Source organism: Ovis canadensis, chromosome 20 (genome assembly GCF_042477335.2).
Source record: "Ovis canadensis isolate MfBH-ARS-UI-01 breed Bighorn chromosome 20, ARS-UI_OviCan_v2, whole genome shotgun sequence".
Lineage (NCBI taxonomy): Eukaryota > Metazoa > Chordata > Mammalia > Artiodactyla > Bovidae > Ovis > Ovis canadensis.
Genome location: NC_091264.1, coordinates 54,924,946 through 54,936,144, shown reverse-complemented (window position 1 = coordinate 54,936,144; position 11,199 = coordinate 54,924,946).

Below are 11,199 nucleotides of genomic sequence, written 5' to 3'. Positions count from 1 at the left end.
GGGATGGGGGCGGGGGGGGGGACGCGGGGCGGGAGCGGTGACCGGGACCGGAGGGGACAGTTCTTCCAGGTTTGGGAAAGGGGCGGGGAGCTGAAGCGATGAGGTAATTGGAGCGGTGACCGGTCGGTCCTCGCGCGCCTCCTCGGGTCCCTGCATCGAGTTGTGAAGGCACAGCCTGGGTGCGACTCAGACACCCTGGAGGGACTCTCCGAGGGGTGCCGGACTCCAAACCAGAGCCTGTGAAATCCCCTCTGGGGAAGGAGAGGTGGGCCGGTTCCGATCCCGACGTTCCCTTCGTCCCAGGCGTGCGGAGAAGCGTCTTAAGAGGGCTGACTCCGACCTTCACGCACGTTAACCCTCAAACCGGTTTAGCCTCGGTGTTTTGGAACCCAGCCCACCGAGCCGCGGGGATCGCCTTGGCGGGCAACTCAGGAAAGTTTTAAGGGTCCTCCCCCACAACCCCCCGTCTGCACGTGCACCCTCACCTTTCCTGCCTGTGAAAGCTGGTGACCACCCTGCTCTCCTTTCTCTTTCTGCAGGTCCGGAAATCTGCTCGGAGCACGGAACTACCCAGCTCGAGGCTGGGTAGACGACCCGCGCACTCCTCTCGCCGCTAATTCGGGATCATTAATTTCATCGGAAATGAGGTAACCAGTGTAGGAGATAGAGAAAGCAACCCGAGAATCAGATGGCAGTTCTCATGAATCCGCGCGGTAAGAACTTCCTCTGGACTCAGTTTTTTAAATGCGGTTCTCAGCTCTTCGCCACCCGTCCCTCCGTGGGTACCTCCGCCAGGCATTAGCTGGAAGGGAAGGACTCTTCTTTGGACTGGTGGTACCTGGCCAACAGGTGTGCCACCTGGAGGAGGAGAAGGCACAGCCATGCTACAGGGAGCTCAGTGCGGCGGCGTTCTCCTGGCTGCACATAATTCTGGAAGGCCGGTAGGTGTCGGGGCAACATTTGACCTTTTTCAGGTGCTTTGAACCAAATGGCTAGAAATAGGATCCCTCCACGTAAGTTTCTCTCTGGAAGTCTCCACTTGACTGCAAGTTGTATTTGAGAAATCTTTTGGCTTAATTTACTTATGATCTAACCGTTAGTCACCAACTGAAGCAGGATACAGAATCACCAAGAGAAATGTGTCAACTTTTAAACAACTGTATTGTAGAACCAAGGTGCTGCAGAAATAAAAGCAAGCATCCTAACTAGAAAGGTGCAGTGCCCCGGAAATGTTTCTCACATTTTGAAATACCATGCACATATATATGGCTATTTTAAAAGAACTACTACTGTTTACTCGTTTCTACAACTTTTTTTTTTTTTTTCACTTAAAAATCAATGATGGTTACAGTTTAAAGCCCGGGTTGGTCTAAAGTGACATTGTTGGTCTCATTACAGCCTCTAGTGGACAATTAAAATCAGTTTCCTGAAAAGGCTCTGCCTGGCATTGTGTTCGTTGACAAGCATTATCAAGGTGAAGGTTAATAACCGGGTAATAGTATCTTTTCTCCTGAATTGGCCGAGCCGGTTTCTGAAAGGAGTAGAAGCTGTTGGCTCTACACGGAAAAGACCTATGCTTTGTGAGGCAGGTATTATTATTACTGGCCTGTGAATAAAAAGAGAACTTCTGCTCTTCATTTCAGATTCAGACAGCTTTCATAAAAAAATAAATTCATCTAAAATATTTTTATAACAGAAAATATTGGTTGCCATGTTTTTGGCTTAACTGAGATGCTTTCATTCCAACTCCTAATCTGCAGATTGTCCAATCCACCTCCACTCTATTTTTAGACATCTTACATTTAGACAATTTGGGGTAAAAAAAAAAAAAAAGCTAATACTTTCATTATTACACTGATGCAAGCAGTTATTATAACAACCTTAGACAAATTAAAACACATAATTCAGATTACAGTTAGTCAATTAATTTAAATGTTCCCTCAAGGAAGCTAAATATGTTTATTACCCAAACAGTAAGAACAATTAATAAAAACTGTGTCATTTACTTACTTAGCCATTAAGGTTAAAACCATAATCTGCCATTAAAATCTGTAACTATTTCTTCCTGCAAGGTCCAACATAAACATAATACAATATAGTTTCATTACCTTTAGTACTGAAATGTTGTATTTTCAGATGGCAAAATATGAAATGTACAATCACAATTGGCCCTGATTTCTTTAAAAACAATTCCTTCTCCAACAAATAAAAACTCGGTGAAAGAAGGGTTTTCAAGAAGCCAGTAAGCAACTCTGTAGTACTATGCTTCTATTCATAAACCTGGTACTACATTCATGCCAGCATGAGTTGAACTTTGCAATTAAAGGAGATTGAAAAATAAGGCCTGCTGAGCCTTCTTCCTCTTAATCTGTCTTCTGCATTGCTTAAACCCTCATATCTACTCCACTGTTGGGGTAATGTCTACTTTTAAAGGTTTAAAATGGCCTATCAAGTATATTTTATATCATATAATTATATATCACATCATGCTTCTCAAAGCATAGTCTTCAGAGCAGCATCTGGAAGCTTTTTAGACATTCAGAGTTCTACCCCAGACCTACTGAATCGCAGTGTAACCAACATCCCCTACCCCACCCCAACCCCCACCCCCCACCCCACAGTGACTCCTGAGTGCCTACACTCCAGGGCTCTGTCTAGATGAATTTGTTCACAAACGTGGAACTTGATTCTTCAGTGTATCCCTTTTTATCCCCTTCCCTTTTATTACTTTGCACTTTTCAAATGAAAAATCATTAACATTCTATGCTTTGGTCAAACAGTACTGCATTTCAGAAGGGCTCTGAGTTATGCACAAATCTGCATCATCATTGCCAAGGGAACACTCTGTAAGGAATATACCAGGGTCTTGGACATGGAGGTTTTCTTCAGGGCAGCAGAGGGAGCACAAGAGTGCTTAATAAAGCAAGTGTACAGGCCCTCCAAATCGCAAGGGCTTTTTAATTGTAGAATATGTCTTCACTGGAAGTAGCCTCTTACACAATTCAAAGACACGCAAACACAAAGGGCTCAGCAGCTTGTAACTAAGTAATAGAATGGATTGGAAGCTAAATAGTAGCATATAGATATAATTATTTACAGTTTCAGGCTTGAATTCTTAAAGTGAGCCTCAACAGTCATACTTGAGAAAGATGCCTTATCTTTTCTGCTGTGAAAAATAAATATATACAACATGGAGTAAGGCAAGCAAGAGTCACTCCTGTTTCTCTAAAAATCTTGGGGTCAATTAACCCAATATGATATCAGATAAGTTCACTTCATTTGGAATCAGATATGTTGCTGAAAGGAGAGGTATTTCTCAGTGTTTACTTTCACAGTCATCTTAGGGGGTTACCCTCTATGTTTGCAGTGGGGTAGATTTATGTTTCAATTGTATCAGGGTAGCTTTTCATACTTTTTACAGTCCTTCCACATTGCATCTTCCAATGCTTCTGGGAGATGGATGAGACAGGCTATAAAGCTCAGCCTCTAAAAAGTTTTGGAGCTGGCTCATGCCTGAACAGTATTGAGTTGTTTAATGATGAACAAGTCATTAAGTTATTACTAATGAACAAGTTCGGAGAAGACAATGGCAACCCACTCCAGTACTCTTGCCTGGAAAATCCCATGGACAGAGGAGCCTGGAAGGCTGCTGAGGGTCAGACACGACTGAACGACTTCACTTTCACTTTTCACTTTCATGCATTGGAGAAGGAAATGGCAACCCACTCCAGTGTTCTTGCCTGGAGAATCCCAGGGATGGCAGAGCCTGGTGGGCTGCCATCTATGGGGTCGCACACAGTCGGGGGTCGCACAGAGTCGGACACAACTGAAGTGACTTAATGCTAATGCTAATGCTAATGAACAAGTCAGTAACCCACTGACTTGTTCAGAAATGAGGGAAATCATAGAGGTTGAAGACCCAGCAACATGTTCTTTCTAGTTTTTAAGATTTTTCAAAGTTATTAGATAGTAAATATTTAATAAGTGAATATTTAAATGAGAAACTTATGAACAGAGACAGTCTTCATTCTCAAGCTATATTTTTCTGTGTTTATCATTTATTTACCAGCAGCCGTTCATTTTGCATTTACAATAACTAGGCCCTGAGACTATAAAGATGAGTAAGACATTTCCGTCTGCAAGGAGCTCACAGCAAAACAAATCTTATCTTTTGAAAAATGTCTATTTTTACCATGATGAAACTTAAAAGATTCATAGTTGATTGTTCCAGTACCTCTCAGAATCAGTATATTGATCAGACTTCCAAATACAAGGCTCCAATACTAGGATCATTGAAAATTTGGTTGGGGGTCAGGCAATTGTGTAAATCATCAGCCAAAGTTATTTATAAAGCTAATATTAATATTTTAAATTTGTAAAACAACCGAAATGTAAAGATACAACATATGTTTTATCTGATATCCTTGCCTATCCAAAAAAAAAAAAAAATCACAGTAAATTTAAATGGTCGGCATTTAATAATTTATATCTTTTCTTAAAAAATTGTTAAAAAGAATTTCCTCCAGGCTAAAGAAAGATCTGCCAAATTTCAACCTGCAGCAGTTTGTTATGGTTGTGTAATAAAACCCCCAAAGCTGGTGGAAACACTGACAGTTCTTTAACCATGGTATTATAAGGAGAGTGGTAGCCTATATATATCATTTAAAAATCTGAGCAAACCATAGCGTGCTTACAAAACCAATATGCTTTCCTTAGACTGCACTTCCAAATAAAGCTGAGAGACCAGAAAAGTAAAATAAACTAAAAACAAAAGTGAAAACCACTCACACAATAGACTCTGAGGTCAACTCACCACACCCAAACTGAAGTCACTGGGCTCTGTTCTTGGCATGGAGACTCTTAAAAGACGTGCTTCTGAATCAGCGTTCTTGACCCTCCACCAAACTGTAGCAGCACAGGCTTCTGGGTAATGAAAGTGACATCAGCAATGGTCAAGAGTGAAATTAAAATCATTGTGTTTAAACATCTGCTGACAGTTTATGACTTAATAGTACACATATTAGGCAATTTTAAATAAGATTCTGTCTACAGTGAAAACAAAAACAAGTGCTTTAGCATAGGTCTGTACTGTCCAATATGATTGTTAAGCACTTGAGATGGGCTGTAATTGTAAAATATACCTTGGATTTTAAAGACTTAGAACATGTACATACATGCACATATATACACATAAATTCATATAGTATCTCAATGTTTATATTGATCAAATGTTAAAATGAAAATATTCTACATATATTAGGTTACATAAAAATATTGTTAAAATTAACTTACCTGTTTCTTTTTACATTTTAGTGTGACTACTATAAGATTTACAATGACATGTGTCCATTATGCTTCTAATGCACAGCACTAGTAAAGTCAGTGGGGCTGGGGAGGTGCAGGAATTAGTTCTAAGAACCATAATTGGAGATCTTATTGCAGTAGTGTAGTAGGTGATTTGGTTACTTTTCTACCTTCCTGAGATTCCCCCCTTGCAGTGTATAACACTGCCCTTGAAAAGTGAGTGTTAGTCACTCAGTCATGTCTGACTCTTTGGGACCCCACGAACTGTAGCCTGCTAGGCTCCCCTGTCCATGGAATTCTCCAGGCAAGAATACTGGAGTGGGTTGCCATTCCCTTCTCCAGAGGATCTTCCTGACCCAGGGATCGAACCCAGGTCTCCTGCATTGTGGGCAGATTCTTTACCAACTGAGTCACCTGGGAAGCCCAACATGCACTTTACCCCTTATTAAAATATCTCTGAGAGTAAGCTGTTGGTAAAGGCATAATCCTGAGATATGCTAGGCTTAAAATTTGTTAGGCTTTATGTTAGACTAAAAATTTGTTAAGAGTCAGTCTCTCAGGGTGGGGTAGGGACAGGCTTCAGATACTTTGCCACCCTGGGAAGCTGATGGAAAACTCGTTCTGTGTTTTAGAAAGCACACGCTTTCTGGAGTGACAGCTGAATGGTTGAGGGTGACATCTTTTAATAAGAAATGGCTTTAGGCGTGGATAATGAAAAGTATACAGTTACTGCTTCCCTAGAAAACAAATCAAAGCCAAAAGGAAATCTGTGGGTTTTTTTTTTAAACAATTTCTAATATATTTACTACAATAGCACATGTCAAAAGGAAATGAGATGAATTTTAACCATTACCATTTATTTTGCAAGCAAGACCTAGATACATTTTCATCAATATAACTATTATCAACATTGAATGTACTGCAGTGACTTATAAAATAACAGAATTTGTGGTTTTATGCATCTATAGAACATAGCTCTTCTTACATGAAATTGAACAACATTTTAAGGCTCAGAATGAGCGAGTTGAGCTTTGCTCAGTATTGGCCAGGAGCATTTGGAAATCTATTAAAAACACGTCATTAACAACTTGGCATTTTGTTTCCTCAAAAGAAATACATTTTCCAAATTAAAACCAAAGCCCAAAGCCACCATTGTTTACACTTAAGATAGAGGCAGTTGATGGGTTGTGAAGGTAAAGCTTGTGGTGCCTTCAAACTAAGATCAGGGACAATGATAGCCATCAAATTGTTATTCTGACTTCAAGACATTAAAATACATAGCTATAAGCTCTCACCGTGCCTTTGTTTTTCTTGAGTCAGTTTTGGCTAGGAAAAGCTGATCCAAATGCAGGTCAGAGTTTAAGACAATTATTTTATGAGGAATTTACCAAGTTTACCCCAAAGAGGAAGAGCCAGAGAAAAATGCATTGGCAAACTTTGCCTTTTGACATAAACAACTAGAGGAAACTGTCCGTGTCAGGATTTCAGCAGGGTTTGTCAGGCAGTTTGTTATTTGCAGAAGCCCTGTGCTTCAGGGCCGCTCCAGAGTTTAACTGCTGGGTAACTTTGGGGAGCTCTCAAGACTGACCACTGAAGATCCAAATTTGCTTTGTGCCCTGGCACTGACATGGAGCGATTGCTCCTGCTATCCATGCTGACCGAGCAGACTAATAGCACTCAGGCTTCAACTGTAAATTACAAACAATCCCTTTTTACGTACAAAAATGAACGCACAGAATGGAGGACCCTGTCAGCTAGAATGCCAGTAAATCAAGCAGAAAAAGACAAACGGTTCACTTACACCACTTACAGCCAGATTCTTGTTCTGCTAGCCATACTGTCATGGGAGAACTTTTCTTTTTCTGTCAGATAAAAAGAGAAATTAATACCCCCATTGTAATTCTAATCAACATGCCAGCCATCAACGGAGGCATCTCCTCTGAAAGCCGATCAAGCTTCAAGGTGATGCTTCCCAACCCCTCCCCCTATCTCTGGTTTAAAACTTGTAGCTGAAATACCAATAGTAAGACCATGTGACCCCAGCACTCCCAGCGCCAGCTTTTCTGCAGTCAATTTCATAATGACTTCGCTCCGCCTCTCAGCTCAGCACTTCCTTCCCCCTCACTCCTCTCGCCCCCACCCCCAGCAATGAATCATCGCGCATTTAAAGAGACTTAGATGACCCAGCGTGAACTTGACTGGCATCCTGTACATTCTTATGCCAAAAAAGGGAGTTGCTCTGTGGCAGAAACCTCGCCAGATCCCAGTGCTGATCTGAGAGGCAGCGAGATTGGGAGCTTATCTAGGAAGATCAGTGAGGAGTTAATTTTCCTAGATCCTGGTGGTGATTCAGAATTGCCTATCTCAGTTCACGATCAGGTTTTTAAGAATCCAGTTCAGCTCTCTGTGCAGAAAGGAATATATCAGAGAAAAAAATGTTGGCACATCTCCTTTATGCAATCAGGGCAGAGGAATTTATACCACATCAGCCTTTTGATTTCTTCGGATCTGGCTGAGGGCGGGGTTTCCATATTTGTGCTTTGGCAAATGTGTCCAAGAACGAACTCCCCCTTAGAGATGCTCCTAGTGTTCTTTCAGGTTACTGTGAGCTGATTTGTGCATTTATCAAAACCAGAAACATCTCTGCCCCTTCCTTTCTTTAATACCATTTCTTAGTAATAGAGATTAAGCAGACAATCTGGGCCTTGCTTACAGAGACTCTTCACCCTACTTAAGGCGTAAAGGGTGGATCGCCTAAATAACATTGTGCTTTTCCATATACTTTCTCCCTACCTGGGAAGCCCTTCTTTGCAGGGCAATTTTTATTCCCATCCTCCAGGATCCAACCCAAGCACCAACATTTCTGCGAAGTCTTTCCTGATTATCACAGGAGTTTGTGGTTCTGCCCAATGTGTGAGTCAGCGAAGTGCTATTTTCTTATTCTTTTTATTTATACAATTTTTTTTTAACTCTGACAGAAAAGAAAAAAATCAGGGCCGTAAGCACAGATGGAAAGAGTCTCCTAAATGAGAGCGTCTCTTATCTAATATTTCCTGTTACTCCCAAACCCGTCTGACCTCCACTTACAATTTCACATGTCACTGTTTTCCTTTCATTGCTCCGTTTATGTGGCACCCCTCACTAGTCAGTTCTCCGTGAGAGTTCCCATTGTTGTGGGTTGAATTTTGTTCCCGGAGAGATACATCTAGTCCCCAGTGCAGGGAGTATGGCTTTATTTGGAAATAGAGTCTCTCCACATAGATGGCGCTAGTGATTTAAAAAAAAAAAAAAAACCCACCTACAATGCAGAAGACACCAGAGACGCTGGTTCAACCCTCCCTGGGTTGGGAAGATCTGCTGGAGGAGGGTATGGCAACCCACTCCAGTATTCTTGCCTGGAGAATCCCATGGACAGAGGAGTCCATAGGGTCCCAAAGAGTCAGGCACGACTGAAGTGATTTAGCATGCACAGATGTAATTAGTTGAGATAAAGTCTTAATGGATTAGGGTGGACCCTATGCCCAGTATGACTACTGCCCTCCTAAGAACAGGAGTCACAGAAGAGACATGGGGGAGGGGGAGCAGACGACATGAAGACAGAGGCAGTCTTTCCTGCCCTGAGCCAAGGAAAGCCAAGAATGGCCAGCAACCACGGAGAGCTGGAAAAAGCAAGGAAAGATTCTTCCTTAGAGCCTCAGAGGGAGCAGGGCCCTGCTGACACCTTGATGTTAGGCTTCTGGTCTCCAGAATTGTGGGACAATAAATTTCTCTTGTTTGAAGCCACCCAATTTTTTTTTTAACCACAGCCCTAGGAAATTCAGTCGCCGTTTCTACAAGAGCTATGGCAACAGATGCGTTGCATTCTTCTTTCTTGCCTGTATTTACATGCATGGCCCACTGTCTTTCCTCTATAGATACATATCGGTAATCAGTTCTGGATGTGTGTTTGGTCTTTTAGCCATGACCACAACAATAAACAAAAGTTGCAGTGGAATAGGAAAGCTGGCAAGAGAGTTCTAGAACTACTTCCCCATCCTCCCAGAAACACCTGGTTTCTGGCCCAGGCACAGAGGTTGCAGAGGTCTGAGGTAGACCTGTCTCCTCCCACACTGGGCCACAGCTCAAAGGTCTTCCCAGGGCTCCTCGGCTCCCTCTACTGGTGCCAGGATGCCACAGCAGCTCTCCTCTAGAGAAGTGGCATTTCAGGGACTTCCCTGGTGGTCCAGTGGCTAAGCCTCCGCATCCCAATGCAGGAGACCTGGGTTCCATTCCTGGTCAAGGAACTAGATCCTGCATGCTGCAACTAAGAGTTCACATGCCGCAACTAAAGATCCTGCATGCCACAGCGAAGATGGGAAATACTGTGTACAGCACTAAGACCCGAGGTAGCCAAATAAATAAACAAATATTTTAAAAATAAATAGATAAAACTTTTAAAAGAAAAAGAAGTGGTATTTCTCTGTGTGGAGTAGGGGTGAGGAAAATACTAAAAGTACAATTAATTGTTTGGCACGGAGGAGGAAATATAATCCCCAAAACTGCTGCCCTTTTTGTAAACTGTTCATTTGAGTCTTATCAAAGTACTTAGGAAAAACTCAGTCTTTCGGAGTCCCATCTTTCAAAAGCACACCTGGTAGCTCATTGGTTTCAAGAGGCTTCCCACAGCAGGTTGAGGGAGGCCTTCCACTGGAGCCTAGAATCCCTAGGTGTCTGTTCTCAGAGTCTCCGTGAGATGGATGATACAGTCCTCGCACACTCATCTCAGGAAATGGCAGCTCCGTCCTTCCAATAAGCACCTTGGCCAGTAAGGGCTCAGGTCAATAAGCACCTTGACTCCTTTCTCTTTCACACCCCCACATCCAACCTGCCCCCAAATCCAATTTTTACCCTCTAAAAATGTATCCGGACCATTTCTCACCACCTGGGCTGCTGCTGCTGGAGCAGAACCACCACCACCCTTCATCAGGATGTTCAAACGGAACTCCTAAATCCTCTCTCTGCTCCCACCGTGTCGGCCTCAGGCCTGACTCGGGCGTCTGCGTGAGGTGATGCCACAGCTCTGCTCGAAAGCGTGTGAAATGTCACTCTTCCACCTGGAGTCAAAGTCAAAGTCCTCCCGTGACCTCTGAGGTTGCACACCGTCGGGATGCCCTCTGTCTTTCAGATCCCCTGCCTCTCTCTCTCTCCTCTTCATTCCCACAGTTCTGGCCCCAAACAAACCAGGTGCTCCCTTGCCTCCGGGCCTTTCCTACTTGCTGGTCCTCTGGCTTGGAATGCTGAATATCCACACGGATCGCTCCATCACTTTCTTCAGCCTTTTTGCTTAGGAAATTAAAAACCTCCCAGCAAAGCCTGCTCTGACCACCCCACTTAAAACTGTACCCCTGACTTTACTGATCTACTTTGCTCTGCTCTGTTATTCCATCAATGTGTTACCTTAGAACATTCTGAGTCATCTTCATTTATTTTTTGTCGAGAGCAGAGGTTTTATCTGTTGTATTCACAGGTAAACCCCAAATGTCCAGAACAGTCCTTGGCACATGACAGACTAAAGATTTATCAACCATTTAAATGAATTAATGAGTCAGTAATATTTCAGGACCTACTATGTGCAGAGTTTTAAGTTCTAGCCCAATGGTTCCCTCATTAGAAGCTAATCCAAAATCAATGTATTGTATCCGCATGTTGTTTACTTGACCTTTGACTTAATTGTATCTGGTACACCTAGTAAGACTGAATCAAAAAGGGCTGAATTCATATTCAGGCTCAGATTTGTGAAGGACTTTTTAAAAACAAAATTTGAAACCAGAATTGAAGACAATGTACAAACCTGACAGCAAGTTTTGAGGAAAAACAGAAAAAGCATAGCGCCAGCTTTTCAATAATAATAATTGT